Here is a 7,419-nt window from a genome sequence, read left to right as displayed (position 1 = left end):
CTCTGCTATAACTAGTAAAAATGCATATTGTTCTTAGAAAGAGACAAGCTTATCATAGGTGATTTCGACATCTTGTGGATGTTCTTATTTTCAGTTTGTGATGCTGGGGGAAATTTGTGAGAGATATGCAATTTGTAGATATAGTAGCTTCTCGGGGTGACTATACTTATCAGCAAGATGTGGCATAAGTTGAACTTAGGTATAGTTTTTGAGAGTATAAATACTTCATATTGGAAATAGGCTGAAGAGGTCGCTTGTAAAGTACTCCTGGAATTGTGGTTGTGCATTAGTGGAGCTTGTTGTATACATTTAAACTATATAGGAGTCTACTTTTTACAACTTTAAACTATTTTCAAAGCTGCGGTTCTACTTATATGTGTACATATCTCTGGACACATGTATGTGAGGTTTTCTGACTAAGTATGCATGTGCAACATGCACACGTGTGTGTGTGTGTGTGTGTGTGTGTGTGTGTGTGTGTGTGTGTGTGTGTGTGTGTGTGTGTGTGTGTGTGCGTGTGTGTGTGTGTGTGTGATCTTTAGTTTTTCTTCTAAAAAATAGAGAAATGTGCTACTTGTGGCACTTTATTAATCAAAACAGAGAGGTGTATCAACAAGAAAAGACAGATGGGCACCTCATGACTTTCTAGAGTAAATTATAGTCATCTAATGGTTGATAAAGTTATGTTATATAATAGATAATTGCATTACTCATAGCATCATAATATAGTTTGGCTTTATTATAATTAAGAAAATAAACTTTTATTTTAGTTTATAGAAAGACTGCAGACTAACCAACATGCATATTAAGAAACTAATCACTGAGTAATGGAAAATGTTTGTGATACCTTAAATATACACCCATATTCCATTTACCCTCATTTACAATTAATCTTATAGCTAGACATGAATGTGTGAATTAAATTGTTTTAATTTACATAATAAACACATAATTGAAGCGGTGATGCAATCTTGGAATACAGAGGATATGTTTTATCCTATAAACATAACAAGACGAATGAATGCAGGAGCCAGTATATGAGGAACTAGTTTTATCCAGAAGACTGAATAGGAAAAGGACTTTTAGCATGTATTCCTTGTTTCTTTTTTATAACTAATATAAGTATTGTTTAAATGCTGCATGTGCACATGCCAGTAAAAAAAAACACTTTAAAATCTCTTTATCATTTTTGCAATAAATTAGATTGAATAATGAGTGACCTGACTTTAAGAAAAAAACGAGTGTACACAAAGGGTAATCAGCAACTATACATACATTTATTTAATGTTTTAAAATATACAAATTAAGCTACAATTAATTCTCTAAGTGGATATTCTTATAAGTAACAGGCTATTTATATTAGTATATTAAAATGCTAATAAAAACTACAATTAGTATTAAAAGAGAAGGGTAACAGAGAGAATAAGAAAGTAAGAACATGATATGTTATAGAATGAGAGAAGGGTTTGGAATCTGCATTACATTCTGTAAAGTAAAAAGTTAAATTTTTATTAATATGTTTGTAATACATAAAGGTAATTCCAGTCTTAATCCATCAAATTACTCTGTTTTTGCTGAACTCCTGCTCTCATCCACCTTTCATATTTCCCCATAATATATAATAGAAGATATTGAAAGTTTGTGAAATATAACATGGATGGGCATTCTTCATCTCATAGTGTATAGTACTGAAGCACAGATGTAACATAGACTGCATATGACTGCTGAACACTCTATACCATAATTAAACTATGGGGATTAAATAAAAAAATGCATAAAGAATTTCAAATGTATTTAATAAATAAATACGGTAGTTTAAAATCAGATAAAGATGATAATGATTAGGTGAGGTCAAAGAGAAAGAAAGCAAAAAGTATTTTTCTGTTCCATCTTGGTTTTCCTATTTGTCTCCTTGTCAGTTCTGAGACTGCATAATAAAGTTAATATAACTGGAGATGATGAATCTGACCCAGGTGTCATGTATCTTTTATGCAGTGGTTTCTAAGAGCTAGGATAATAATTATAACTAGACAGTTCTGTAATAGTTTTAATTAATGAAAACTGGGAGTCAATGGACTCCAGGAGAGTATTAGTCAAGTGATTGAATCTTTACTATGATTTCTTAACTAATAATGAATCAGATATAATAATATCTACAAAAAGTGACTTAATCAAGAATGATATTAGTAATAAGTCAATAAACTAAAACACAGCCTATCAAAACCAATAATTAATACATAAAAAATCCAGCAAATATATACCTCTTTGTCAAAGCTACAGTGTTCAAAAAACTCCAGCAAATATATACCTCTTTGTCAAAGCTACAGTGGTCAAAAAAATCCAAGAAATATATACCTCTTTGTCAAAGCTACAATGGTCAGAAGCCTTGCCTTGCCCTGCCTAACTGCTCCATGAGCTCATCTGAAATGTGCATTGGATACGTGCCAACCTTTGATAGATCATTCAGTTATCAGAATCATTACAAACTCCTGTAGAGCCATCCAGCTTAGAGACTGACATGAATGCAATGTCCCTTTCACTTTGGGACTCATTAATAAATCCCAGATTAAACATTTTTCCCTTCCTCACTTATTACTTTTCTTTCAGACTCTAGGCCTATACATATTGTTAGGCTTACCTTCTCTCCTGACACAGTTTCAGTATTATACTGAATTAGATTTTCTCCACAAAGTAGCTCAGAGAAAAAAAAAAAAACATTTTACTTCTCAGTAAAAACATTTTCATTTGATGTTTTTGGGCCTCAGACAAACTTTTGTTTGTTTGAATAACAGGGAAACGATTCCTTGGTGCTACACTATTGACATCTCTTGCTTAATTCCCAGGCTGACTACAGAAGACCAAGACTTCTTGTTATGTCCAGCAAACCACATGGATGTCTCTCACATAGTAACTCGAAAGGAGTAAACTCTGCTGATGTCTGGGACAACTATCTTACAGAAAACAGCAGGTAGGAAATTAACTAATCCCAGCTGTTACCATCTTGCTCTATGGCTTCCTTTAGGAAGATATACTAAAGTTCTTAACTGCTTTAGTTTAAAACAATGACAAAGCTTGTACGTTAACATCAGTTTAAATTAATCCAAAATACTGAAAGCAGTTGAGGAACCATGAAAAGATGTCTTTTATTACCATCAGCAACAAAAATAAAATAAACAAGTGTTTTCGTGCTAACATGACATTTATTTAGGTTTTTAAAAAATCTTACATGCCTGCTAGGCTAACATTTAAATAGCAACATATGTCACATCACTCATGACATCAGCAACCAGTTTAAAAAGAAGTATATGTAAAAAAAAAAAATATATATATATATATATATATATATATATATATATATATATATATATATATGGTTCTACCTGACTTCGTCGACAGCGCAGAAGACCGACATCGGAATCCGGAGCTCCAGAAGATCGAAAGTGAAGAAGACCGACGCGAATCGCGAGTGGCAGAACATCGACAATGCAGAAGACCGACACGACGGATGACAACACCAACGCCGAGGATGCCGACATGGGGAAAGGCTGTGTGAGTATGCGGTAGTGACGGACGTTAGGGTGCGAGGCAGGTAAGTGTGGAGATTGACGGTCTGTGGGGATAGGGGTGGGTTAAGTGAGTTAGGGTTAGGGAGATAGGGGTGGGTTAAGTGAGTTAGGGTTAGGGAGCGATAGGGGTGGGTTAAGTGGGTTAGGGTTAGGGAGCGATAGGGGTGGGTTAAGTGAGTTAGGGTTAGGGAGCGATAGGGGCGGGTTAAGTGAGTTAGGGTTAGGGAGCGGGTAGGTAAGTGTGCGATAGTGACGGACCTTAGGGTTAGGGTAAGGTTTAGTGTGGGCTTGTAAGGATTTTGGTGTGCTTGTGTTGTGTGTGTGGTTTGTGGAATGGGGATGTGTTTTGTTTTTAATTGTTATTGTGGTGTGTGCAGTGTATGGGGTTTCGTGTTTGTGTACCGTCGGTTATTTCGTTGTCGGTTATGTGTGGTTTCGTGTTTATGGACTGTCGAATATGTGGTGTCGGTGATGTGGTTGTCGGTGTTGTGTGGTTTCGACTATGTCAGGTAGAACCATATATATATATATACACACACACATCCTACTATCCCAGCTCCCAGTGCCCCCTACCAATCACTCTCCCACCCTTGAACTATTCCAGTATTGCTGGGGCTGGTTTGGGATATTAAAGGCATCCAAAGGGCTCAGCCATCTGTGCTTCCATTAGGGGGGGTCTTTTATATGTCCTGCTGACTCTTTTTCCCCACCCCCCAACTTATCAATTACACTTAGGGCAACTCCCAGTTTTGACTGCATGTCTCCTTAAGGAGTGTCATCGATATATGCCTTCCCACCCAGGATGGGCATGCCCATCTCTCCCTGCCACTTTATCAGTCACCCAAGCTGATAATCAAACCTGGATCATAGCAGCAATAGTCAGGGCCTTAAATCTCTAAGCCACATGAGCAACTCATGTTCACGGTTCATTTGATCTAAAGTTCATTTGACCTAAAAAGAAAAAATAGTGGCTCATTTGATCTAAAACGTATCTGATCTATACCACAAATCACTGAATAGCATTTCATGGAAAACTATGTTAGCTTGTAGAAAATGATTCTTGGTTTGGTTTTAGAAGATATAAAATATAATGCAAATTAGTGTTAAATCATTATTAGTTCTTTGCTAATTCCCACTGGTAAGTTGTACCTCCCTCTCTAGAAGTTTCTGTATGTGCACCAGCAGTGATTTAGTGTGTCAGGAACCTTTTCTTTTCTCCAGAATTGTGTGATTGGAACGTTACTATATTTAAGTTAGGAAGGTATGAGAGGTGCAGGAGGCTTGGCTTCTGGAGAAAAGAGCATTTTGAGATATATTTAGTGTATGCGACATTTTCATTGAAATGAGTTTCAATGTTTTCTGGTTTGGACAAAAGAGTTTTTAATCAAATGAACCAATGTTTTCTTTCTTAGGTCAAATGAGCTTTAGATGAACAATAATAATTTATATATCAGATAGATAAAGAAATATATTCCTCAGACCTCGTCCTCAAAAACCTTACTATGTGTCTCTGTGAGGAAGAGTTTGGGCAAAGAGTTCACCCTACACTGATCCCCATCAAGTAGAGGGCATCTATGGAGTAGGTATCATCAGGAAAGGAAGACAATGTGAGATTGCACTGTTATTCCTGTCCATCTTAGTGAAAGTAGCCTTAAGACCTACTGAATTTTCAAATGCCCTGGAGTAGAGTGAGAGCCAGCATTCTCTCTGCCCATGGGCCATAATTCACAAAATAATGACCATCTGATGGAGTGGTACAGATGATGGACTCAGTGTCACGAGCTCAGGAAATCACATTGTATACTAACCAGAGGTGGGGGGGGGGCGTTTGCACCAGAGCTGACATGGGCTTAGAGCTAATTCCATAATTTTGTGTTACCACATGCATGTCAGATATCTGCTTGAAGTCCAGGGCCAACTAGCACAGGACAAACAAGAACATTCTTCTTGATCTGGATCGGCTGATTCACTTGGACATGAGGACTGAAACCAGATGGAGAGCTACCAATCCTCAATAGCCTGATCAGTGACATGACCCAAATGGTCCAATCCTGGGGTGAGGCTAGTTGACAGAAGATTCCTCCCAATCATTTAGGGATAGGTTAATAGAACTTTATGATTTAATCCCCAGAGTTGCAACCAAGGACATGCTTCCTTTCTTCTAAGGTTCACAGCAGAGGCTAAGAACCAGTAAGAGCTTGAGCCCTCGACAGCACCATAAATACCATCTCTAAACATTCATAGTTTTCTAAGAAATGTTTTTTTTTCTGTCAACTGTGCTTTCAATCATTTTTTGATCACACATCATTCATTCAAAGTTATGCAACTCAGTGAAAGTTACCTATGATGAAATATCTTAGAACCACAAAAGCACATGTACACACTCATGCAACATACACACACACGAAGACAAGCGCAGACATAGACTTGCACAAACAGAAGCATATACATACACAAACACCTTCACACACATAAATATACACATAGGAGATCAGCATGTTTATAAAGTCACAGTCTAGATTTATCTTATGTAGTTTACTTGAAAATTTTTGAATTTTCAAGTTACAAAGGTCTAAAGTTAGTTGACATCAATGTTAGTACTCTCACTGAGAGCATACATTTACTTCACAGATGGAATGTTCTATGTCAGCTGGATTGCCCTAAAATGTGGCTCACACATGACACTCTCATCTCTGGGATCATACTGCGAGGCTGTTATTGGTGTGATTAATGAATTGGTCAGTGATCATTTGTCTATATTTGCTATCCAATGTCAGAGTAAGGTAAGCCAAATGTATAATGTTTGATGCCCTTAAATTCACTGCTGCAGTATTCTTAACAAATGGGAATCCCTGCTGTGGAAGCCTGATGTTCAGCCAGTCTACCAATGACTACTGCTGCTTTAAGGCACACATAACGTCTCCCAAATGCCCCTTGTGTAGTGTAGGGCATAAAGGTGACATTCAGGCCTACCATAATCAGAACTTCATTCCTGCCAGTCTGAACATATGTTTTCACTGTCGGTCTGTTTACCGGTATCTGTTTTCCACCAGTTGAATCCATTTTTGTTCTCCAGTGACTACCCACACCTGATTGCTGAATTCTAGCAGTTGCAGATGAGTGCCCATTGGGGTTTTTGTTTTTTCTTGCTTTTTTTGGATGCTTCACAGGGAATGTGTTTCTGGACATTATCAACCAGTGGGTACTCCTCAGGGGATCTTTTTACCTCCCCTTTGAACAGACAACTTCCTTTATTTTGTGCTAGAGTCCCAGGTCCTCTGGTATGGAAGGTGGATGCCCTCTCATTTTCTTGGAAGGGGATGTTTCTTTATGCATTCCCTTTCCTTCCTCTCATTCCGAAAGTCTTTTTCAAAATTCAGCAGGATGCTCCCAAAATCTTGTTGGTGACTCCTTTTTGGCCATGATAGAACTGGATCCCTCTACTTCTGCATCTAGCCAGGGGCAATCATATCACAAGTTACCTCACAGGGTGGATGTAATCACAGAAGACAAGGGATCTCTCATCCATCCCCACCTGTACATGCTTCAATTGACACTGGGTGATAGCATTTCGATTCTTCATAGACACCTTTTTTCTGAGGATGTGCTGCAAGTCCTACAGGAGGCCAGGAAACCTACTACTAGGAAATACTACTTATCAAAATGGAAGAGGTTTTCCATTTGGTGTCTCTCTCATAACCTGGTCTCACTTACTGTGATGTTCCTTTGATTCTCTCTTATTTGTGTCAGTTGCTCAATGCAGATTTGGATAATTCTTCTATTAAGGCCAATTTATCAACTATCTCTGCTTGTCTGCCTTTTTATCCTCCTTTAGCTTCTAGATTTAAGGTGA

Source organism: Protopterus annectens, chromosome 4.part0 (genome assembly GCF_019279795.1).
Source record: "Protopterus annectens isolate FY-2018-M chromosome 4.part0, PAN1.0, whole genome shotgun sequence".
In the NCBI taxonomy this organism is placed as follows: Eukaryota; Metazoa; Chordata; order Ceratodontiformes; family Protopteridae; genus Protopterus; species Protopterus annectens.
Note: the sequence above shows the minus strand (reverse complement) of the source record.